Source organism: Felis catus, chromosome A2, assembly GCF_018350175.1.
Source record: "Felis catus isolate Fca126 chromosome A2, F.catus_Fca126_mat1.0, whole genome shotgun sequence".
Taxonomy (NCBI): Eukaryota; Metazoa; Chordata; class Mammalia; order Carnivora; family Felidae; genus Felis; species Felis catus.
Genome location: NC_058369.1, coordinates 42,751,381 through 42,777,557, shown reverse-complemented (window position 1 = coordinate 42,777,557; position 26,177 = coordinate 42,751,381). Strand labels below are relative to the sequence as shown.

General features: G+C 37.8%; 1 long non-coding RNA gene across 1 annotated transcript in view; it reads right to left on the bottom strand.

Annotated features, from left to right (window-relative positions):
- Nucleotides 1-13,566: 13,566 nt before the first annotated feature.
- LOC123383759 overlaps nt 13,567-26,177 on the bottom strand; it is a 105,270-nt gene continuing 92,659 nt past the window's right edge. The window contains exon 5 of the long non-coding RNA XR_006593919.1: nt 13,567-16,580. This is a non-coding gene — a long non-coding RNA (uncharacterized LOC123383759). The remainder of the gene's footprint in view (nt 16,581-26,177) is intronic.

The following is a 26,177-nucleotide window of genomic DNA, read 5'->3' as shown; positions in this document are numbered from 1 at the left end:
ATCTTTTTTCAGAAGTGTGTCAGGCGGCATGAAGTCCTTGACAAATGTGGCAAAGAGGAGAAAAAGGGAGAGACTATGGGAGCTTCATAATCAATTGTTGATTTTTCTATCTTACCACTGATGTTCTCACATCCAATAAATGTGATTATCTCTTTTTGTGAATGCCTTGTGATAAATACATCTTAGTTTAACTTTACTGTGCAAGTAAGCTTAACATAACTGAAATAGGTCATCATTAAATGAAGTTAATTCATAAGGCAAATGTGACACTCCTTGAAGCCTACCCATGGATTCCATGAGACCCATTCATTTATTTTTCTAATTTTTAAATGTTTATTTATTTTTGAGAGAGACAGAGACAGAATGCAAGTGGGTTAGGGGCAGAGAGAGAGGGAGACACAGAATCCAAAGCAGGCTCCAGGCTCCGAGCTGTCAGCACAGAGCCCGACACGGGGCTCGAACTCACGAGCTGTGAGATCATGACCTGAGCCGAAGTCGGGTGCTCAACCGACTGAGCCACCCAGGCGCTCCAAGACCGATTCATTTATTAACTACCTCCTTCTTATTTCACTGTATCTTCCCCTTGTCTTAATCACATAATAACTTAGAAATCTTTTATTTATTCATTCATGCAACAAATAGTTAAGAAGCCCTACTGTGTGCCTATGGATTCTTCTAGTGTACGAAAAAGTGTTCAAGAGATGTGTTCTCAATTTTCCCTGGACAAAGGAGGAAAATGAGAGCAATAAAAGTGCTAAAATCTCAGAATACCTGTTCATAGTGAGTTTCACTGACAAGATAAAAAGAAATCCAGAACTATATGTCTCATAAGTCTGTATCTCTGAAGCTGGAGGCCTGGGTATTACATTTGACAAACTGCCACGTATCTAGGACCCTAGATTTGCTTTGTATCTGCTGATGAGATGCACTTGTGCAAGATGTGGATAATTTAAGACAGAACGGCCACCTTCCTCCAGCAGCGGAAGCTGGCATGTTCATTTCTGCAGACGTGAGCATTTACAGAGTCTAGCTGGACTCCACGTCCTCTGACAGTTCCTGCCTTTGGGAATGAGGGACACTGTGATTCCTTGTAACTTCTCTCTCTCTCCCCTCCCCCCCCCACCCTGCCCCCAGTCTCTCTCTATCTCTTTGACATCCTGCAGGAGCACCTTCCTGACTTTCTGAATGCAGTTTACAGGATAAAGCCTAAAGACTTAGTGGCAGAATTTCCCACTCATCTTCCACTCTTGCCGCCTTTTCAAAAATTTGTCAGCACCTAATTGCAAGTGCGAAATACTTTTTGCTCTAAATATTTAAAAATTTTGTTTCTGCTCTGAAATCTAAGGATACAGTGATTCTTTCGCAAAAGGGTTCTTCATTTTAAGACGGGATTTACTCAAGAAGCTATGTATCCTGCACACAACAGTTCCATGGGTTTTTAATTTGGATTAAATGAAATAAGGGTCCTCTTGTCAAATGTACTTGAAAAATTATGTATTATATTTCTACCCCTTGAGAATCACAATGAACACTTATTGATAAATTCACTCAACGCACTAGCATGTGGAACTGTCTATGAGGTCCAGCAATAAAATAACCATGTAGAACTTTTTTTTTTTTTTTAACAAAGCCTCATTTTCCACACTTGCTTCATCAGGAGAGTATTTTTACATTTTTGGATGTTTGAAGAAATGTCTTTTAATGACTACAGTGTGGTAAGTGGAAAACAATGAAGTCCTATTTTATGCTTTATTTTATGAAACAAAATTAATCAAATGTGGCTTCGTTTGTTTTGTTTTTTTCCCAGAATACACATATGACAAAAAGTAATGCATTCTTATTGTGAGAACTGGTATGAGGCATCCAGAAGAGTATTCTTGTCAAGGGACTTTTAAGTTTTAAATAGATGTTACAAAAAGCTATAATATCTCTATATCTAGAAGCTTTTTAAGATAAAGTCAATGCAGGGGGCGCCTGGGTGGCGCAGTGGGTTAAGCGTCCAACTTCAGCCAGGTCACGATCTCGCGGTCTGTGAGTTCGAGCCCCGCGTCAGGCTCTGGGCTGATGGCTCAGAGCCTGGAGCCTGTTTCCAATTCTGGGTCTCCCTCTCTCTCTGCCCCTCCCCCGTTCATGCTCTGTCTCTCTCTGTCCCAAAAATAAATAAACGTTGGAAAAAAAAATTAAAAAAAAAAAGATAAAGTCAATGCCAATTTGTTACCTGATTCTTGGCAGTAAGATTGTTCTTATTATTAATTAGAATTGTGTAATGCTTCACACAATTAGCTAGGGCTTCCATAAAAAAAAACCTTCGACTGGGTGGTGAACAACAGAGATTGATTTTCTCACAGTTCTGGAGTCTGGAGAGTCCTAGGTCAAAGTTCTATTGGGTTGTTTCTGATAAAAGTGCTCTTCCTGGCTTGACAATGTTTCCTCTGAACATATGCATGGGGAGAAAGAAAAAGAGAGATCATTCTCTTCTTCTCCTTAGGAGGCCACTAATCCTATCAGATTCCGACCCAACTCTTATGACCTTATTTAATCTTAATTATACCTTCTGAGGACCCCATTTCCTAATACACTCACAATTAGGGGTTAGGGTTCAGTATGTGAATTTGGGGGGTGGACACAATTCAGTCCATAGCCTGTTGATCCTCAGCGGGCTTCTAAATTTTACAGGGGTAGAAAATTCTCCTTTCCACAGTTCCATATTACTAATGCTGGCCTAAAGTGAGCCTTTTATTCATTCATATCAACAATAAATACTTGCTGAACTTTCTATACAGCAGCCACAAGGTACTCATGATACAATGGTAGGCAAAATATACAAGGACCCTCCTCTTACCAAGTTTCCTGTGCAGTGAAAGAGGCAGACCTGACCAAATTAGGACACAAACATTTTCTTAAATCTATAAGTAGAGACCTATTGGTGTGTCAAGAGAATGTAATGGTAAATTATAGGTGTTACATGCTGCCAAGAGGCCATATTGTGTGGTTTTTATCTTATAAGAACCACCTGAGATTTCAGGGATAGCACTGCTCCAGGGATCGCACAGGTGCTGGAGTCACATCAAAAAAGGCTGAAGAGTGAACGAAAAGTGAAGACATCAAGACAGTAAGTAGATGCTTCTTTTGGGGGGCGGGGGGAGGGGGCAGGGTGTGGGGGCAAGAAGTTTGGCCCTTAAATAGGAAAAGTTAGAATCTTATTCTGGAAATTCTGTCATTTCATATCAGAAGTTCTAAGGGCCTCTAGTTTCCATAGGAATACAGCTCCCATTTATGTTCAGCCATAAATCTGACCAGCAGAAAGTCCCCAAACATCTCATGCAATGTTCAAGAAACTGAACTAAAAAGTACTTCTCAACATTCCTCGACTCCATAAACACGAATCTTGTTACAAATGGGAATTTGTGCTTTTAGATTTGAAAAAGAAGAAAAATAAACACTGGTATTTTCCACTTAAATTAATATAGCTACTCCTCCTAGCCTAAATGAAATGTTTAAGAAAAATTCAAACTTTTCCTCATCTATTTAACCCATTTAAATATCAGCCATTTTGGATGCAATACTTTAGAAAACATTTTATACACCCATCTCCTTATAAAATGAAATCCAGCATACCTCATTCTATTCTTAAAGACTTGTCACAAGAATAGTGCTGGTTGACTGTGTGGGTTGTAAAATATGGAATGATGATAAACAATGCTAAATGACTCCAATTTGTGATGTGCTTTTGAGTTTCTGCACCTGTATTATATGGTTTTTCTCTTTCTTCTTTGCCAACTGAATCCCCAGCTCCTGATTCTCCAGAGAGCGGATATCCCCAGTGCCAGGGACCTAAGAAGTGCTCAACCAAGACTTCATGAAAGAATAAATACCAGCCCTCATTTCTTCTTGTGCCTGCTGTCAGTATGCCTGCTTCTCACCATCCTACTCACTTATGGTGCCTCTAATTTCCTTCAAGCTGGAAAATCAGCTAAGTAATTATGTTATAACTGTGTCTAAGAAAGAAGCCAACAGAACTACTAAGTAAGCAGAAATAACCACCTCCCCAAGTAAACTACATGAAACAAAGTTCAACCATTTAGAAGTTCCAAGTTAATTTTTGTTTGCCTATCTTCTGTCAAGCATGTTCACCATTTTTGAAGTTGTTGAAGAAGTAATCCTCAGAAAAAAGAAACAGAAATAAATTGATATAATTTCAATTAGTTTAGTTATAATATACATTTCTAGAATTCCCAGATTTCTTACCAGCATCTTTAGGTAGCCACATTAAGTTTTTTGAACTTGTGCAAGCCAAACTACCACTTTTTCTTACAAATAATGAAATATTAGATCTCAAAAGAATCCTATGGTATAGTATCCTACCCCAATATATCAATCACTAATCCAACTAAGATTATTTCTAGAGTATGTCTTGATACCAACCAACTTTGTCATTCCATTATTGCTATTTCAGTGAGCATGTCACTATCTCTATAGCAAACTTCCAAAATACCACCGTCTGATTCACTTGACTTCTCTCTTAATTCTTATCCCTTCCTTCTCCGTGCAGTATTTGCAGTGATCTTTCTAAAGTTCAAAGGTCTTTTATTTAAACTCTTTAAGGTCTTTTTACCACTCACAGGACAAAGCCTACAGTCTTCACAGAAAAAGGCATCTTTTTAGGATTTGGCCCCAGTTTACCTTTCCAGCCTCATCTCTTACCATCCCTCCTTCCTCTCTCTGAACTCCAATCTTCCAAGCCTAATTCTCAACCCCTGGAAGATCTCTTTATCCTCTTACCTCTCATTGTTTCCCCTTGCCCAGGTAACTTCCTCTTCCTGTTTACCCTGACTTATAAATCCCCTCTTCCTGGGCTCTTTTCTCAGAAACACTTCTAGAAAATTAAGTTGGGGACCTTTCATATATTTCTCTTTTGGTATCCTTCCTACCTACCAACGTGTCTTAGTACACAGTCAATATTCGATAAATATATCTCTTTAAAATGAGTAACGTCATTAGAAGACAAGGTTCCTTTCCCTTCCAACAGTATTTCTGTATGCACTACCTTATGCAATATTATATCAGACACCAACAAACTCATATTCTCAAAATGTGCATTAAAATAAAGACCTCTTTTTATCTTCTGTGTGTAAACATTAAACACTTAGGGGAGAGGGACAACGTTTATTTCATTGTTACTTTTAAGGCACCTTATACAAATAAGTGTGTAATTACTTTGATGTTGGGCAATGGTGGCGGTGGTGGTGTTGGTAGTGGTGACAGGACAGACAGCCCTGTGCTAATGATCAGAGACTGAGGATAAAATTTTCAAAGGCCTGAGATGCACTCTAACTCTGTCATATAACCCTCAGATAATTCAGAGGAGTTGATCCAATCTGACTCCAGCACATACAGTCATGAACTCCACTATTTCACATGTCTTTGTTCCGAAAAGCAATGCACTTCCAATGTGAATTCAGCCCAAGTCTTTTTGTTTTTTTCTTGAAAATCTTCCCGTTTGTCCTAGAGGTGATACACAAGGAACGCATTCTCTAAGAATACATCCTAATTAGGATGTCTTCAAATTATAGGAACAAACCACATTTTGCTTCCAAACACCTCCAGAACATTTTACAATTTACATTAATTAGACAAACTGGGTGGTGTTCTAACAGGTACATTAATCTGACTCCTCCTTGGAGTGAATCATGTAATTAAGATTAAGGCTATTGTCAGAATGGGGAAGGAACTCTTCCCCATGCTGAATTACATCTCTGTTTGTGATTAACCTCTTTCCCAACAGGTTTTTATAAAACAAAGCCAATGGGCCTCTGAATAAAAGTGTGTATTTTTTATCCTTTGCTGATTTGGGGCCTCTACTGGGACAAGTATTATACAGCGTTATCTGCTGTTCAGAGTTGGAGAGAAAAAAAAAAAAGTGACAATCCTATTAACAAGAAAGGCTAAGTCAGAGATTCTTATATTAGGAAGTTCATATTAAGCAATTCCAGGCATGCAACCGTTTTTAAATTAATTCACAAAGGCAGCCCAAGTGTATTATACTTACCATTACAGTTTTTCTCTACCTATTACTGCATGTACTTGTCCATTACTTTTTGTCACTCCTTTTACCAGGAGGGAAGTTTAAAAAAACTTGAATGCTAACTAAAAGTTTAATATTTCCCCTATATTTTAAATACCAGTTGTCCGAAACCAAATCTCTGGACTTTAGCCTCTGTGCTGATCTCAGAGGCAGATGGACACATTGGTCAAGCAGTAAGTCTTTGGAGTGGATAGCTGGATTACAATATTTGCCCTGGGACTAACCAATTATGTAACCTTGATTAACCTCTCAGAGTTTCCACTTCCTCTCTACAAAAAGAATGATAACAGTACCTACTTCATAAGTCTATTGTGAGGATTGACATAATTAACAGGGGCTAATAATGTGAGAAGTGAGATAATGAAATGTGTTAATGAACTTTGTGCTTCACATGGAGTAAGCACTCAACAATATTTTGACATTATCACTGTTACGTGATAACATTTGTCCCCTTTATGTGTGTGTAATGTGGTCTGCTTCACTAAAAAGACTATCTATATCTATAACAGATCTATAATTATTATCAGAATATTATTTCTAATACGTTTTAAGAAGTTTAATGTTATCCATATGGAGATGAGTATCTAATGTTATGCTTCTTGTGGACATCAATAGATCCTGATTTGACTGAATGACAGGTGGAAAAAGAAAGTACTTAAGCGCCACCTGGTGGCATGTTCTTGACTTTGGTTCCTGCTATCTCCACTACCAATATTTTCACAAATCCCATAAAGATCATGCAAAATGAAGTCTTGGCCCATTAAGTTAATTAAGCACTACTCGGCACCATGGTGCGTATGACCCAATCTAAGAATTTTCATGATCCAAAAATGAGACTAAATTTAGAGTAACATCTCTCCTTTAACTGTGAATTTAGTCACAGCCAAACTCTTATTAGAATGATTTTAGACTATGTGATTTCTGGGGTAGGCACTCCAAAATTAACTTTTAAATTGAATGTTCACATAATCTAAAACACTTATCCACCGTTCATTAAAATTTAAATAATTTTTTTTTCTCTGATGCCAGCACTCCCCGCCAAACTATGAATTCAACTTCCTCACCAGCATCTGTCCTACACCAAAGCACAGCAGGGTATCGAGTAGTTAATATGGGGTGGTTTTTTTCTCACTTTTCCCCTTAGCTTTCAAGATTCTGCATATATAATAGCTCTTCCCTAGTACTGCAAGCCAGCTGTGACACAGTGACAAGATGCAGCCAAGTGGATCGATAATAATAATAATCCAGCCACCACATAGGCAGAGGCCATAAGTTTCATTGACTTTAGTGGGCAATTTGTGCACTTTGTGCAATGTGGCCACATATGTCTGGGACTAGAAGGGGAAAGATGGCAGTATGTCCATTAATGCAGGTGGTGGCAACGAATTAGTGAAGTTAGAATAACCTTGTCCAAAGATTCCTATTTCCAAAGGTACTACAAGCATTGCCATTGGATGTGCTTTCCTTTAAAGGGGAAGTTCTGACCATAAATGGACAGCCCTCTCATGGTCCAATTAAGTTGCCTCTTTAACCTTTACTTTTTTTTATAAGTTGGATGAGTTTAGTTATAGTCTTTAGGTACTACAGAAGAACCTGGTTAGTTCTCATATTGAGAAGGTGTACAAGTGCCTAAGAATAATGTTCTGAGGTTTCACTAAAGTGAGTCTGATTTGGAAACTTTCCAAAGAAGCTGATTACATGAACTACCATTATGGCTCATAATGTCCCCCATCTATTCCCTCCTCTCCATTCCCAAGGCTGACACCCTGGTTTACACTCTCATTATTTCTTGCTTGAGCTATTTTAAGAGTCCCTTAACAGGTGCCCCAGTCTCAAATCTTTATCCCTCAAATCTGTATCATACGGTGTAGCCTGAAGAGTGTTCATGTAATGAACTTCTTATATTGTCATCTTCCCACCCCAAACTGCCATTTTGTAAAGACAAAATTCAATGTTTATATATATATATATATATATATATATATATATATATATATTTATGCATACAAAAATATATGCATGTGTATACACATATGTATATATATTTCTTTGAATTTATTTCAAATATTTTTATTAAAACAGGTTGACCTTTTCTCATCAATATTTTCTACTACTGATAGGGTATAAATACACATATACATACACAAAAATGCATTAATACTAAAAAAATCTAAATTCTTATTCTGGCATCTACAGTCTACCATGGTCCTATCCATCTTGCCAACATTGCTATTGTCATAACACTCCCTTACCTACCTTCGAATCCTCAGTCAAACTCACTTTATCATTATTCCCAGACTGATAACATATTAGTGGAAAAAAATTAGGCTTTGAGCCAGACAGACTTGGATTTAAAGAAAAATTCACCAACTATTATAATAAGCTATTTTAAGGAAGCTATTCATTACATCTGAACTTTTGTCTCTTCATCAGGAAATAGGAGTAACAATGTATTTCTCACAAACTGGTTTTTAAGACTGAATTAAATAGTTTGGGCTCACAGTATTCTTGTTAGTTCTTTCTCTCTCCATTTGATCTGTATCTAAGAGCATTTTATCTATTTTTCTTTAAGAAGATTTTAACATTTTCTATATAGTAGTAAAGTTTGTTTATACCATGCAATTAACAAACTCCAGGTCAGATATGGAAAAGAGCTGGCATCCCTATTGCCTCATACTATTCCCATGTTCATAGTCTACTTTCCCCAGATCAATGAGACCTCAGAATGCTTCAAAAAAAAAAAAAAAGCTCAGAATTAGTCTGCTCTAACCACCATAAAAAAAGGGGGGTGGGGCAATGCAGACTTAGACTAGGTAAGGCTAGGAGTATCAGCATCAGAGCTGAAACAGAAGGTACCCAGCTCCCTAAACAAGGATCCCTTCCACTCTACCACGTTGCACCGATGGACTGATGCACTCATGTTCTTAGAAGCCCCAAGGGCTATATGAAGGAATTAAATGCAATGAAGTGCACCAATTGACTGACTTAATATAGGAACATATGTTGATAGGGAAAGGGAAAGGGAAAGGGCTGAGAAAAAAATCACCTCAGGTATATAAGTGATGTGCCTTCAGATCAGAAAATGTTCCTGGCTTCGGATTCTTTGTCTCCCTGTCTCTCTGCCCCTCCCCACTCGTGTTCTTTTCTCTCTCTCTCTCTCTCTCTCTCTCTCTCTCTCTCTCTCTCTCTTTCTCTCTCAAAAGTAAACATTTTAAAAAAGGCGGCACCTGGGAGGCTCAGTCAGTTAAGCATCAGACTTTGGCTCAGGTCACGATCTCCCAGTTTGTGAGTTCAAGCCCCGTGTCGGGCTGTGTGGTGACAGCTCAGTGACTGGAGCCCACTTCAGTTTGTGTCTCCCTGTCTCTCTGCCCATCCCCCATTTTTGTGCTTGAATTCTCGTTTTCTCTTTCTCAAAAATAAGAATAAAAAAAAGAAAAGAACGAAAATGTCCTTCTACATATAAGGAAGTTTTCACCTTCAACTCTTAAACTGATTCTTTGAGACTTTGATCAATTTTGTGACCATCTAAAGCAAAAGCACTATTATTAGCAACCAGAGGATGGATGTGAGTTTGAGTGATGCCAAAAGATTCTCAGTATGGTCTCAAAAAAACATTCATAACAAAAGCCCACTCTCCAAACTGGTAGTCTGAAAGTCTACAAATTAGTTATCGGTGGCCCATCTGCTAACAGCCCTACTGTACTGACAGAGGGGGAATGGCAGCTCTTCAGTAGATACAATGGGGGAGTAGCCAATTAGTGAAATGGTAATATGCTCTTTTGTGATTTTTCTGGACCTTGGTAAAGTAATTGTTTCTCTAACATGAACTCATAGAAAACGACCTTGTCTTGCTTCAAAATGCAGATTCTATGATACTATGCTCAGATCCTCATTCTATATAGTCAAGCATCCTTTAAGAAATATCATTCTAAAGCTATAGGTACCAATCTTGCAGTTACATTATGTCACTCGCAGACATTATATATATAGACACATACATATACCCCATATGTGTATATATCCATTATGTGTGTGTGTGTGTGTGTGTGTGTGTATGCGCACATGCGCATGTGTTCCCAACAAAAGAAACTGGTGGTACGTGCCTCATTTAACAACTTTTCAAAAGTCTTCTTTGGAGAAGAGCTGCATAAATTAGTCTGATTACTGGAAATTGTGATATGCCTAATTGACAAATTGAAAGTAAAATGATGGAGTAGACAATACTTTCCCCAAATAGTTCACCACCTAGTCACATATATAAACATATATGTATGTGACCTCCATCTGACAATGAGTTTGAATGGAACCTCCTCTCTAAAAACAGGGACCACAAGTTTAAGAAAAGTCACACAGTGGATATTAGTTATCATCAATAGAAGGTATCAACATAAATTACAGTTATAATATTAAATAAGAAATAAATTCCCAGCAATGAAATGAGTTATACAGTTGGAAGGGTTGAAAGGGAAGCTCATTATCTAAAACCAGGTGCTATAAGATAATTGACTGGGCACAAATTATGTTAAATTTACTGATAGATATGTTAAGTCCAAAGCCTCTGTGGAACATCTTTGTTGTAGACACATCAGCTAAGCAATTGAATAGAGTTGGGAACTGAGGAAAGGTGTGGTCTGGATTAAAGTTTCTGAACCTTGGCACAACTGACATTCTACCTCCATATTCCTTCACTATGGGATGCACTATAGAGGTTTAGATCATCCACAGTCCTTACACACCAGATCCTAGTTAACACCCCATTCCTCAGTTGTGACAACCAGAAATGTCTCCAAATACGTGTTGTGGGGGTGAAATCTCCCTGGCTGAGAACCACTGGTCTCGGCACGTATGTGAAAGTCATAGTTGTACAGGTAGGATTGCAGCCAATGAGAAGGTTACGCATATAGAGAAATAAATTGTGAGATATAGAAAAAAATCATTAGAGTATACATGACAGGGAGTGGTGGTGGTAGCTACAGAAGTCTGATCTAAGAGGTAGAGGAGAGACCAAGAATACGTTTTCTTTTTAAAGGTGAAAAAATTTTCAGAAAAAGGTCATTTGCTCTAGAGAGACCAAATAACTTAAGGATAGAAAAGTATTCATTTGATCTGTGAAATAAAAAGATCATTATTAACTCAATGAGGCCAGGTTTAGTGGATTGGTCAGGGAAGAAATGAATTGCAATAACGACAGAGAACATTGATTATTTCTTAAGGAATGTAGCATATAAAGAGAGTAGAGAAGCATATAGCCAGACAGAGACTCAGAGAAGATTGATTTTATATATTTTTATTTATGTATTTTTAGTGATAGAGATAAAAATGTTATAGGGGAAAAAGAACAGAACTGTGTATAACAAAAGATGCTGAAAAATTGGGTTTTGGGATTCTCATGGAACAACACTAACTTTATTGTTTTAAATCTTATTATACAAAGGGACTGTAACCAGACAGGGAAGCGTGATGTCTGGGTTACAGTGCTGATTTTACTATGAACCAACAGCATGACAGGTGTCCTTATTTAAAAGGCTCCATTTTTGATCACATGAAAAATGAAGCATTTACAAAATAAAGGAACATTAAGAACTTAAGGTCAAAAGAAAATGTCAAATCGGTGAAAGAAAAGGACAATGCCTAGAGACAGCAAGATTGGATGCTATGGGCAAGGAGTAATATTAAATCAAAACTCGATCAGCCCAATTATAGCTCAATGCAGTCACTTCTTTATGGATTTATTTTTTGCCTTGAGAACTATAACCTGTGCAATAACCACACTTTTTTTGGAAATTAAGAGATTTTGTTTTTTAAAAAAGATACAGAGATATGTGAAATGCTGTTGCTCCTTCACAGCAATGATCAATTTTAGACTGCTAGCATTGGCCCCTGGTTCATTATACTTCCAACCTCAAACATAATTTGGGAACATTTTATTTTTTGCAAAAAAGAATAAGAAGGAGAAGCTGTAGGAGGATCAGGAGGAAGAGGAGAAAAGAAATAATTACTCCTCAATGTATGCACATTTTTGGAGTTCTGAGAGTTAGATCCTTTCAAAATACTAGAGTATCAAGGAGTCACATAAATTCTGTGACTCCTTTTTCTCCTATTTAAGATGAGGAAAGATGGGGCGCCTGGGTGGCGCAGTCGGTTAAGCGTCCGACTTCAGCCAGGTCACGATCTCGCGGTCCGTGAGTTCGAGCGCCGCGTCAGGCTCTGGGCTGATGGCTCAGAGCCTAGAGCCTGTTTCCGATTCTGTGTCTCCCTCTCTCTCTGCCCCTCCCCCATTCATGCTCTGTCTCTCTCTGTCCCAAAATAAATAAACATTGAAAAAAAAATTTTAAGATGAGGAAAGTTGATACCATGGTCTGTGGAGTCCCTTTAGTGTTGAAAACTAAATTATTATTATTTTCATATGTCCTGGAACCCCCATAAACTTTTACTCTCACAGTAAATTTTAGTGGCTGAAGTTATGGTAAGGCTCGGTGTGTGTGTGTGTGTGTGTGTGTGTGTGTGTGTGTGTGTGTGTAATTAGGCATTTTAGTTAAGTCAGGCGATTTGAGTATATTAACTTTTTAAACCATAAAATCATCATCTAGTGCCCTGAGGCAGCAATTTACTAAATGGTATTCTAAGTAGCCTGGAAAATTTAATGGGGCCTCTGAAAAATGACCAAAGGCTTTGGGCCGGAAACTGTCCTTAAAGTGTCCAGCATAAAATCATGTTGGCACCAAAGATGGCAGCCATTAACAATGTTTCATAGATAATGTATATGTAGCCACAAACATTTTGGTGATTTATCCCCAACAAAATGTGCATTTGCTGACATGGAAGAGCAATCTTTGGGGAAAATGGCACTGTAATGTATGATTTGATATGTCTTCCAAATCAAGCTGCCATGAAATAAAAAAGAATTTTCCCAGAGGCTGGCTGGCTCGATCCGTGGAGCATGCAACTCCTGATCTTGCGGTTGTGGGTTCAAGCCCCATGTTGGGTGTAGAGCTTACTTAAGAAAAAAAGAAATTTGTCCACATGAATCAATCAAATAAATGCCCATTTACTTTAGTGAAAGATTTTATAAGAAAAAGATGACAAGTAATAATATCAGAGTATGTGATAATATTGAAATACAGTAACTCAGAAGTAGCCAAGCTTTTGTCTTCACTTGAATTTCATAGAAAAAATCTCAACAAATGGTCAAGAAATAAAAAAATATTAACAGAGTTATCACCTTATAATAAGAAATGTGCAGGGCACCTGGGTGGCTCAGTCGGTTAAACGTCCAACTTCGGCTCAGGTCATGATCTCACAGTTTGTGAGTTCAAGCCGCACATCAGTCTCTGTGCTGACAGCTCAGAGCCTGGAGCCTGCTTCGGATTCTGTGTCTCCCTCTCTCTCTCTCTGCCCTTCCCCTGCTCATTCTCTGTATCTCTCTCTCTCTCTCAAAAATAAATAAACCTTAACAAACAATTAAGAAAAAAGAAATGTGCTCCACCTTACTATTCACACAATGGATAAAAGAAATAAAGATTTAAAAGACAATCCATTACAAAATGTGTGTTAATCAATAAAAGATACATTATTTTAGAGTGAAAAAGTCACTGAAGAAAGGTGTGTGAAGGCCCGATTTTTATCTTATATCTGTTTATTAGCTTTATGTCTCCTTCTTTACCATCTCCTTTGATTGAATTCGTATTTACTTCCCATATAGTATTCATTCAATTATGGGTGAGTACTCTTCTCAAACACAAGAGCTCAATCTTAACTAAAATGGAGTTTGGTATAAACTCCAATTCATGGCCACAGGGATTCATATGTGTAACCACTACATTACGCTGGCTAATCACTACATTGGCCAATCACTACATGGCACTGCAGGGCCTTTGAGATCGATTCAGGGATGGTTCAGTGAGCAGAGAGCTCAGTACTATTAGTAAATTTAAATCAGAAAGCACAGAGCCTCAGTTCCACTGGCAGCCATCTTGTGAATAGGGTGAAAATATAAAACCAGTATTTGGAGAAAGACCCATAGCAATCACAGAGAAGTCAAGCTCTTATTAAACCAGAGATTATCTCAATCTACGTCTCGGCTTCAGTTTACATGCACCAATTAATCTGTTTAATTGTTTAAACCATTTTGAATTGACTACCTTTATTTGCAGTCAAATGTATCCTTAATTACTAAAACGACTTAAGATGAGCTCTTAATTTCATTGACTAGAACTTGAATTTCTTCATATGGAAATGAAGATATGACTCTCTTGTGTATATTAATGATCTTATATGAATAGCCAACCAGACATGTGAAAATACTTTTTAAAATATTTTAATGCATGTAAGATGTTATTATACAAAAGAAAACGATTATATATATTTAGGCCCTTTATTTTCCTGTGTCCTACTGGTTGTTCTTACCAGATGTGTAGTCTACAAAGTGAGGTGTAAAATTGAGTTATTGGACATAAAAAGCGAATTTTCTCTAGTATGTTCCACTAAGGGCTGTGAGAAGAGTCTGTCTCTTGATCTGCATTTACTCTGAAAATTCCACATCGAGGAAAATCCTAATACATTCTAGCAGGGGCATAAGAACAATTTTGTCACTCCACAAAGCTCTGAATTACAGGATCCTATAAAAGTTGTGCCACCTTTTATAGACTACTATGTACTGCTTTGCAGTTTCATTAAAAGATGCTAAACAGTTCTTATATTGAGAGATATTTTTGAATGTCTGCATATCAGCATACTCAATGTCATAAAAGACCAAAACTTTTACTTTTGGAAGTTATTCTGGAGAATGCACATATATACAGTTTGCAGACATCTGCATACACTTACCTGTGTTTGTTCTTAATTATGTTTGTGGCAGATTCTTTCACGTTTTCACCTCTTCTTCCCCCAGTAATGGAATTATACATCCAAACCTAAACTGTAACTTTGCAACACTGTTCATCCCCCTTGACCCTGGATATAACTTTGTGAACTGCTCTGACCTACGTGAAGCTGGCAGATGTCACAGTAAGTGACTTGAAATGTGTGATTAGACTTATCCTACTGTACTTCTGCCTCTGATGAGAACATGCCAAGCTCTCTTTTTGGGCATAAGAAAAGCATATAAATGAGAGCCAAACCACCCAGCCGAGTCCAGCATAGATCAGCAGAGTCATCCAGCTAAGCCCAAAGACCAACCAACCCACAGGCAACTCAGAGATACATGAGAAATAATAAACGATTATTGCTTTAAGCTAATAAATTTGAGAAGATTTATGCATTATTTGGCAGCACTGAAAATTCATCCAACTATGTGTTTATGTGCATGCATATATGTGTGCCTGACATTGTGAGGTATATGAATATATATAATCCATTGTCCCTAGACTGCAGTATTAACTCCAAAAAAGCAAATGGATGCAAATGAGAACAATTAACAGGAGGATGTCACAAGTTTCTAAAGACCTTGAAAGCCAACACTGATTTCTTCACCATTATGCCTTTGTTGTCTAGCATGTATTTTGAGTTGCATGATACCAACTGGGCATCACTCGTCATGAAAGGGGTAAGTGATAGAGTCTACAACCAAATGCCCTTGTTATTAGTTGGTCATGACTAACTGGAATCGAAGGGGGGTGATTTTGACATAATTTCTTTATTTTAGGTTTAATATTGATACGCTAAACTCTATCTCTAGAACGAGAGTAGTTCAGTTTATACTCCCTTCAGAAGGCTATCCCCGTAGATCAACAAAAAAAACTTTTTTTTTTGTTTTTGAGTGCAGTAAATTGTTTTATGTTCTCATAATCTCTCTTCTCCCACAGCATTCTTTGTAACCCCTTAGGTGCCCTCATGTTTACGAGTCTAAACAATAACTGGAATTTTAACATTGAGAGTAACTTTTTGCTAGCATGTTTCTTCATTAGACTGAAAGAGTATCTGTTTTAACCTGATTGCAAAAAAATATTAGAAACATTAAAGACTACATTTTATTATGGTATCAGATGTCACCTATAGGAAAATGTGGAGATGGAGGAAAAAATTAATATACAGGAAAAATCAGAAACGTCAGTTAAAGTTATAACATAGCTGTATTTGCTAATCTATCTATGTACACACAAACACACACACACACACACACACACACACACACACACACACACACATCGTTTTTTTGTTTTTGTACAGCCAGTCTTCCAAATATACCTGAACTATGTCTGGTATAGCCCTAGCAAAAAGAGTTTTCAGTAAATTGTCCAAAGTTAAAGCCTAGGAAGATTTCTGTTTCAAGAATGACTCATGCATACACGGTATAATGTACTGTTGATACATATGATTGTGGAGGCTGACAAGTTCAAAATCTTCAGGGTCAGCTTGCAGGATGGGCACCCAGGGAAGAGTTAATATTGTAGCTCAAGTCCAAAGACATCCTGCTGTCAAAATTTCCTCTTCCTCTAGGGAGATCTGTCTCGTTTTCCATTAAGGCCTTCAGCTGATTGAATGAGGCCCACCTACACTATGGAAAGAAATATGCTTCACTGAGAGGCTACAGATTTCAATGTTAAGAAATACTTTCACAGTAACATTCATGTTAGTGTCTGACCAAGTATTTGGGTACCGTGGCCTCGACAAGTTGACATAAAATTAACTCACAGGACAGACAATGGATAGCAAAGAGCAAACACAATTGCCTTCACAAAGTAAAGAATTAGGTTTGTGAATGTTAGGTAATCCATAATTAGTGTGAAATATTTTTAATTCAAATCAAAATATAAGGGAATATAAAATCATCTTTAGACAGTGCCAAAATCATGTAAAACTGAAAACACTCAGGAAAAAAATCACAGGTCAATAATTACCAGTTTCTTCAACAAAGCAGGGAGGAATACACAATGGGAAAAAGACTGTCCATTTAACTAATGGTGTTGGGAAAACTAGGCAGCAACATGCAAAAGAATGAAACTGGACCACTTTCTTAGACCAAACACAAAAATAAATTCAAAATGGATTAAAGACCTAAATGGGAGACGTGAAACCATAAAAATCCTAGAAGAGAACACAGGCAGTAACCTCTCTGACATCAGCTGTAGCAACTTACTTCTAGATATGTTTCCTAAGGCAAGGAAAACAAAAGCAGAACTGAACTATTGGGATTTCATCAAAATAAAAAGCTTCTGCACGGCAAAGGAAAGAATCAACAAAACTAAAACGCAACCTACAGAATGGGAGAAGATATTAGCAAATGACATATCTGATAAGGGTCAATACCCAAAATACATAAAAACTTGTAAAATTTAACACCCAAAAGGCAAATCATCCAGTTAAAAATGGACAGAAGATGGAGCGCGTGGGTGGCTCAGTGGGTTAAGCATCTGACTTTGGCTCAGGTCATGATCTCATGGTTCATGGGCTCAAGCCTCATGTCAGGCTCTGTGCTGATAGCTCAGAGCCGGGATCCTGCTTCAGATTCTGTATCTTCCTCTCTCTCTGCCCCTCCTCCACTCATTCTCTCTCTCTCTCTCTCTCTCTCTCTCTCTCTCTCTCTCTCTCTCTCTCTCTCTCAAAATTAAATAAAACATTAAAAAATGTTTTAATGGGCAGAAGACATGAATAGACATTTTTCCAAAGAAGATATACAAATGTCCAACAGACACCGGAAAACATGCTCAACATCATTTTTCATTAGAAAAATTCAAATCAAAACTATAGTGAGATATCACCTCACACCTGTCTGACTGGCTAAAATCAACAACACAAGACACAACTGGTGTTAGATGTGCAGAAAGAGGAACGCTCTTGCACTATTGGTGGGAATGCAAGCTGGGATAGTCACTATGCAAAAAAGTATGGAGGTTCCTCAAAATGTTAAGAACCGAACTACCTTGGGGAGCCTGGGGAGCTCAGCTGGTTAAGCATCCAACTCCTCAGTTAGGCTCAGGTCATGATCTCATGGTTTGTAAGTTTGAGCCCCACGTTGGACTCTGCACTGATGGCGTGGAGCCTGCTTGGGATTCTCTCTCTCCCTCACTCTGTGGTCATCCTCAGCTCACACTCTCTCTCTCTCTCTCTCCCCAAAATAAATAAATAAACATTAAAAAGTCCAGTAATTTCCCAGCTACGTATTTACCCAAAGCATACACAAATACTAATTAGAAGGGTTACATGTATCCTGCTTTTTATAGCAGTGTTACCTACAGTGGCCATATTATGGAAACTGCCCAAATGTCCATTGACTGCTGAATGAATAAAGAAGATGTGACATGTACACACACACACACACACACACACACACACACACACACACACACAATGGACTATCCCTCAGCCATAAAAAATGAAATCTTGCCATTTTCAAGGACATGAATAGACTAGAGAGTATTATGCTAATCAAAATAAGTCAGAGAAATATAAACAGCATTTGATTTCACTCATAGGTGGAATTTAAGAAAAAAACACATGAGCAAAGGGGGGAAAAAAGAGGCAAACCAAGAAACAGACTCTTAATTACAGGGAACAAGCTAACAATGACCAAAAGGGAGGTGGGTGGGGTGATGGGTGTAATAGGTGACAGGGTTAAGGAAGACACTTGTAATGAGCCCTGGGTATTGTATGGAAGTGTTAAATGACTGTATTGTACACCTGAAGCTAATATTACACTGTAAGTTAACTAACTGGAATTCAATAAAAATTTTAAAAAAATAATAATTACTCGTTATTTTCTGGATCACAGGCTTACATTTTTTTCCTATTTGTGTAAATATTACCTACATGCCAGTTTCGCCTTTGGCTTCACATTCATACACAGTATCAGTGCCATATAGAATAAAACACTTAAAGTTCTCCTACAGAAAACATGAATCTTAAATATCAGCAGAGTATCATCCTTATTGTGATGTGTTATAGTCAAAGGAAAAATACAAACTTTCTATCCTCAGTGGGATTTTCTTCCTGAAAAACACTGAAAGTCTATTATAAAGCTTGTCATAAAAATCTCTCCCTCAGCCTTAGATTATCCTATAACTATCTAGTGATCCAATGCGAGGCATGATGTTATTACAGAAAACTCACATCCTCTTACAAAAAAGAAATCTCAGTAAGACCTAAAGAAATAATAGTGGTCTTATTTCATATTTGTCCTTTTCTAGAAGAAGATGAAGGCTATCTTAGACTCATTCAAGTTCTCAAATATAAACCAATTTGTCAAAGAATTTCCAACACTTCTAAGTGGAATGTAGCTTCTCTGGGTCACCCAACCACTTGAGTATTATGTTTTTGTTTTTCAGAACCTCTCAGTAAAGGGACTCACCCTAATGCTCTTTTGCCATCTTATTGTTCAATATTGTCACTCAGCAGTATTTGCTGTTATAAAAAGTTCTAGTCTGGTTAAAAGGGAAATTATAACATTCTGACTTGTGTACTGTATTTAAGGACAGGATAAAATGCTTGAAACTTTTTTTTTTTTCAACGTTTATTTATTTTTGGGACAGAGAGAGACAGAGCATGAACGGGGGAGGGGCAGAGAGAGAGAGGGAGACACAGAATCGGAAACAGGCTCCAGGCTCTGAGCCATCAGCCCAGAGTCTGACGCGGGGCTCGAACTCACAGACCATGAGATTGTGACCTGGCTGAAGTCGGACGCTTAACCGACTGCGCCACCCAGGCGCCCCTGCTTGAAACTTTTAAACATATAGGTGAATATGATAAAACAGTTTTATTTTTTTTTAACTAGGGCTCAAATACTGTGGAGTAGTAACAATTACAACTAACATTTATTGAGCATTTATTAGGTGCCAGACACTGCAAACTCCCTGAAGGCATGGGCTTTTCCTTTATTATTCATCATATCCACCCAATACCTAAAGTATTATCTGGCTTATAATAATATAGGCATTTAAAAATACTTACGGAGGGGCGCCTGGGTGGCTCAGTCGGTTAAGCGTCCTACTTCAGCTCAGGTCATGATCTCACGGTCTGTGAGTTCGAGCCCCGCATCAGGCTCTGTGCTGACAGCTCAGAGCCTGGAGCCTGCTTCAGATTCTGTGTCTCCCTCTCTCTCTGACCCTCCCCCATTCATGCTCTGTCTCTCTCTGTCTCAAAAATAAGTAAACATAAAAAAAAATAAATAAAAATAAAAATACTTACGGAATAGATGGAAATATTATCTCATGTAATTCTCAAACCAATTTCTGAGCTACATCCATTTTGTTCCTCATCTTTAATATAAGGTAACTGAGTCTAGTTAGTTGAATTGTTGGGAACAACTAATTATTGGAACCGTTGGGATTAGAACTCACGTATGTCTGGATCCAAAGACTGTTCTCAACCTCTATGCCACACTGTTCTTGAACTCTCACAATGTACAAGAGACAAAGTGAGTGTACCAAAAACTTATGAATTAAATTATGTTGACAGTCCAGAATAATTCAGGTCCTCATGGACCCTACCGAATGTAATGAAGATAATTATGGTTTAGCCAGACATTAAAGGTCAAATATTATGATTTAATTATATGAGCTAGCTAGAACAGTCAAATTCATAGAGACAGTGAGTAGGAAAGAGGCTAACAGGACTGGGGCTAAGGGAAGAATGGGGAGTTAGTATTGAATGAATACAGAGTTTCAGCTTGGGATAATGAAAAAGTTCTGGATATGAATGGCGGTGATGATTACACAACAATGCAAATGTGCTTAAAGCCACTAAATGGTACACTAAGAATGGTTAAAGTGGTAAATTTTATGTTATATATATTTTATCACAATAATTTTTGTAAAATATTCATGTTTTAGAAGACAGTGGATAAACGCTGTGTTTAAGAGATGTGCTTGTAAGATAGTGGTTTTGGTTAGAAGAAAGTTTAGTGAGGTTAAATAAATGTCAGAATTATGAAGAAAAAATTTAATGATTAACTTTAAATCTATTTTATTTTTAAGAGTGTGTATTTTACAGGGAACAATGTAGTCCCTCTTTCTCTCCATGTTCTGTTTCACAAATTTTCCATGCTTTCTAGCAGTGCTTGACCTTCTGGTGAACAGGAAAATCTTTAAACCTACTATCATTTATGGGCCCCTTTCCACAAAACTCACACATATACATATATAAACAATTCTGTATAAAAATTCACTTGATTTAAAGACACCATGAGGCCCTAGCTAGTGCATCTGACCTTCATGACAAAAGATCATATCTTAGCCCCTGCACTCTGATGCAGGATTGTTTTTCCCCCATTGACTCATGTCTAAAGGGAGGAGATGGGAAAATACAGGCTCCTACTGGGCGGAACGCAGAGTGCGCTACGAATCATTCCAAATACAGGTACCCCTCACTTTTTGAAAGTTTGAGTACATGACTTTGATTTTACAAAACATCTACCTCAGTACTTATTGTCAGTACCCCAAAAGAAATCCAAAGACGATTTTCCCTTTTGTCAAAAAAAGGCAAAAAGCAAAAAGAGCATTCAGTGTCAGTTTTATAGCAAGGTATTACAGAGGCTGCGCACACCCTGAGCACTGAGAGAGGCCCCAAACGAGCTCGTTCCAAGGGAATCACACACCATCTCAGCATTAAGCCACCATAGTTTTGAACTGCGAGAGCCACCTGTGCTTTATCTCGATTTATTTTGTGCATCTGTTAGCAAAATGTGTCCTATCAGAAAAGCCTGAGAGAGGTTATTTTTGGGGCTTGGGAATGTTCAAAAATTTTTCCACATAAATTAGTAATAACTGCATCTTTGCTTTACACCCTTACAGCTGATAAACTGCAAGGGCGGAAAGCAAAGGAACCTTCTACTTTTGAATAGCGAGGGGAAATCTGTAGCTTAATAGACCAAGTATCGGTAACATTAACAGGCCACCAGGCCTTTGCAATATTTCTAAACTTATCTTGGCCTCTATATTGAACCTTCACTTACCATTCCAACATTTTATGCTTTTTTTTTAACTTCTTTGCACTGTCCACAGGTTTTATCGATAGAACATTACCACACCTCAGGATTTGGATATCTAAATAAGAAAGTCTGGAATTGAAAATCTCCAATGATAGAATTGTAGACGTCAGCAGCAGATCCACTTGGAATGTTCTCAGGTTTTTAAGGTGTAGGTGGTATGTGGGAAAGCTTTACCAGAACTCAATTAAAACAATATGCATAACTTTCTAAAATAGACAGACCAAAGGGTACCTCCTCTAAAATAGGAGCTTGGGTTACAACAGCTAGAGTTCATGATTTTAATATGCAGAAACCAGCTCTGACTCTTCCATGTAGAGTTAGAGGAATGGATTGCAAGCTTTCAGACTTAGTGACAGTAACAACAGGCAGCAGGAACAGCTTACAAAACAGGCAGTGACCCAAAGCCCTTCAGGGCCCAGTGATGGGAACAACCCAGCCAGGAACAGGATCATGGCACTATGCAACTTGTAGGGGGCCATGGGTTGGGATTTACTAGAATCGTTTGCTGGATGTTACCATGGCTGTACAAAACTGTCACATGCTAACCCAAATCAATTCTCACTATCCCTCAGTCTGTTTCACCTACTCAAGATTCAAAAACAGATTCTAGTTCTTTAGGAGACAGATGGCTATAGACAAGAAGAACTGATGGGATCAGAGGTATTCCCTAAAATTTTACACATCAATTTATATCTTTAACGTATTTGCCATATGCAATCTGCAATTAATGTTTTAAAAATCAAATTTATTATAGCAGCACTATTGACAATAGCCAAAGTATGGAAAGAGCCCAAATGTCCATCAACAGATGAATGGATAAAGACGTAGTATGTATGTGTGTGTGTGTGTATATACATACAATGGAGTATTACTCAGCAATCAAAAAGAATGAAATCTTGCCATTTGCAACTACGTGGATGAAACTAGAGGGTATTATGCTAAATGAAAGTAGCCAATCAGAGAAGGAAAAATATCGTATGACTTCACTCATATGAGGAATTGAAGATACAAAACAAATGAATACAAGAGAGGGAAAGCAAAAATCATATAAAAACAAGGGAGAAAAAACATAAGAGACTCTTAAATACAGAGAACAGAGGGTTGCTGGAGGGGATGTGGGGGGGGGTGGGCTAAACAGCTAAGGGGCATTAAGGAAGACACTTGTTGGGATGAGCCCTGGGTGTTCTACATAGGGGATGAATCAGTGGAATCTACTCCTGAAAATCATTGTTGTACAATATGCTAACTAACTTGGATGTAAATTAAAAAATAAGTAAATAAATAAATTTCAAAAAAAATTTAAAGAAATAAAATAATTTTTAAAAATCAAATTTAAATATAAATTCCAACTTTTCCTTCTCCTAAGCAATCATAAATACGAAGTCACATGTTTGGCATATTAGCTGTATATTTTATCTAAAGGGTATTAACATAAAGTTAAAACTACACTAATCAAAAGGGAACAATCTTCCACGTACGACCATTTCATACACCACCAGTAGTACATTAGTACATTTTGAAACACCAGGATAGACACTACTCAAAAATAAAAAAGTAAAAAAAAATCTGAGCATTTAAACCCTTCTCTCTTAAAATGCTTAAACTGTAAATGTTTGTCTTTTTTTAACAGAGTTTACAACATTCTATGTGAATATTAAGTCTTTATGTCTTACATTGGCCTCCCTAGAACCACAGCCTGAGTGGAGGATTCTGGTTCAAGAGATTTTTTTTTAGGGTTTGGGGTGGGGAAGGCATTTGCTCTCTGGAGACTGAGAACGAAGAAGCCTGGATAAAAGCAGGACAGACTAGCTTCCGTCTAATCACACGGACAAGAGCCAGAAGGCTTAGCATCACAGTTAGCATCAACTAAAGGCAAAGTCATGCCTGTGAGTCATTACCCCAGAGCATACAGGTGGGGAAACCAGTGAGGAGCAAAGCCTACCAGTCAAAGTGCTGTGAATTATTACCACAAATCACTTCAAGAAGTAAAGGTGGTTTGTGTATGACACCATCTGTGCCCACCACACACAGAAAGCTTAAAAAACGCTAGCAAACTTTTGCTACCTTAAAACTCTATGACATCTATATATGAGCAAATCAGTCCCATTCTATTGCATGTGCTACAACCCAGTTTTTCAAGATGGATAGAGATTTGCTGCTATATAATCTTGACCGTTAGCCAAGGAGATACATAGCACACTTAAAAAATAAGTTCTGGAAATAAGTAATTCCAAATATCACGTAATTTTAACATTATATATGTAATAGAGTATAATGCTAAGTGTGCATGAATCTGTAAAATAAAACGATAAAAATGTTGCTCAGGATTGGAGTTTGGGGTTATGCTCTCTGCAACTCTGAAGCATTTATTTCCTCTTCCACTGAGGGTTACTATAAAGGATGCTGTAAGTTAACAATTATTTATTGAAGGCTGAGTATGGCCCAGATACTGTGCCAAGCTACATACATACACGTCACCTCTCATTCATCCCTTTCTCACCCCCAATTCTCTGAATCCAATGTTCTTATGCCCATTTAGAGAAAAGCAACAGATGTGATCATCTGTGGTCACTTGCCACAACTCTGGTAAAGGACACATCCAGAATTGAAACCCAGGAAGTGTCCAAGACAAAGGCCACATTTAAAACCACTACTGTCTTTCATCCCTACTCCTATGCAGCACGGACAGACATAGAAAGGTCCTTTATAAGGAAAGTCTAAAGCCAAAGGAACCCCACAGATTGCACAGGTTTTATTTTAGTTAGTATATAGCAGAATTGTGTTTAGGTTAAAAATTTGGGCTCTAGAGTCAGCCTGCCTGGGTTTAAATCCCAGCTCCCTCAACTCATTACAAATAAACTGGGAGAATTATTTAACCTATGTTGGCTTCAGTTTTCTCCTCTATAAAATGTAAACAATAGAAATCCTCACTGAATTGGTCTGAGGTCTTTATTTATTGATGTATGAAAAGGGCTTAGAACAGTGCATGGTATGTATCATGATCTATAAACTGTAACTATTGTCTGTTTTGCATTTTGGCTCTCATTTCACAACTACAATTTTGGTATCTTCCCTACATGGCTATTTCTATCATCTGTGTCAAACCAATAACTTCCTTTTCATTAATTTTAGTATTCACTATTTTCACTAACACTTTACTATCAATTAACTACGTCCACAAAAGAGAAAATGCCAAACATGATTAATGACCTTCATGTTATTCCAGGACTCCACTGGTTGCTGCTAATGCTGGATAAGACATGCAACCTCTCTGCCCAGGGTGGTTCTTGTTGTTTTGACAGGTAACATTAAAAAAATGTTTAAATTGAAGCATACTTTGGAAAAGTTTATTTTACATAATTGTCCTCCTTAATCCAAAGGGAAATTAAGATTTCTTTCCTTTTCATAAAAGATAAGGAGCTATTCTATTTATTTATTTTTTTAAGCTTATTTCTTTATTTGTGCACAGAGGGCTGAGAGAGGTGGGGGAGAGAGAGAACCCCAAGCAGGCACCACGTTGTCAGCACATAGCTGAATGCAAGTCTCTATTTCACGAACAAATGGTGAGATCGTGACCTGAGCCAAAATCAAGAGTCAGACGCTTGACCAACCGAGCCACCCAGGTGGCCCGCACACTTGACCAACTGAGCCACCCAGGTGGCCCCAGACACTTGACCAACTGGGCCACCCAGGTGCTCTCAGAAGCTATTTTAGAAATTGATATGATAGTGGCTTTGGCAACGGTATAGACTAAATACAAAATTCATATGTTAAAACCTAATCCCGTGTAACTATCTTAGGAGGTGAGGTCTTTGGGAGGTGATTAGGTCACAAAGGTGGAGCCCTCATGAATAGAATTTGTATCCTTATAAAAGAGATCCCAGAGATCTCATTCTCCCCTTTTGCTATGTAGAGACACAATGTGCTGAGCCAGGAAGTGGGCCCTCCCCAGACACGAAATCTACTGGTGCCTTGATTTTGGCCTTCCCAGCCTGGTGAGCTATAAAAAATAAACCTCTATTGTTTATAAGCCACCCAGTCTATCATTTTTTTAAAAGGAAAATAAAGAAGGGTATGGGGGTATTTATGTGAGAAGAACCATGAGGCTGAAACCAGAAAACATCTTCAAAAAGAAGTATTCTCCTCCCATTTGACAGCCAAAAGGCAAAT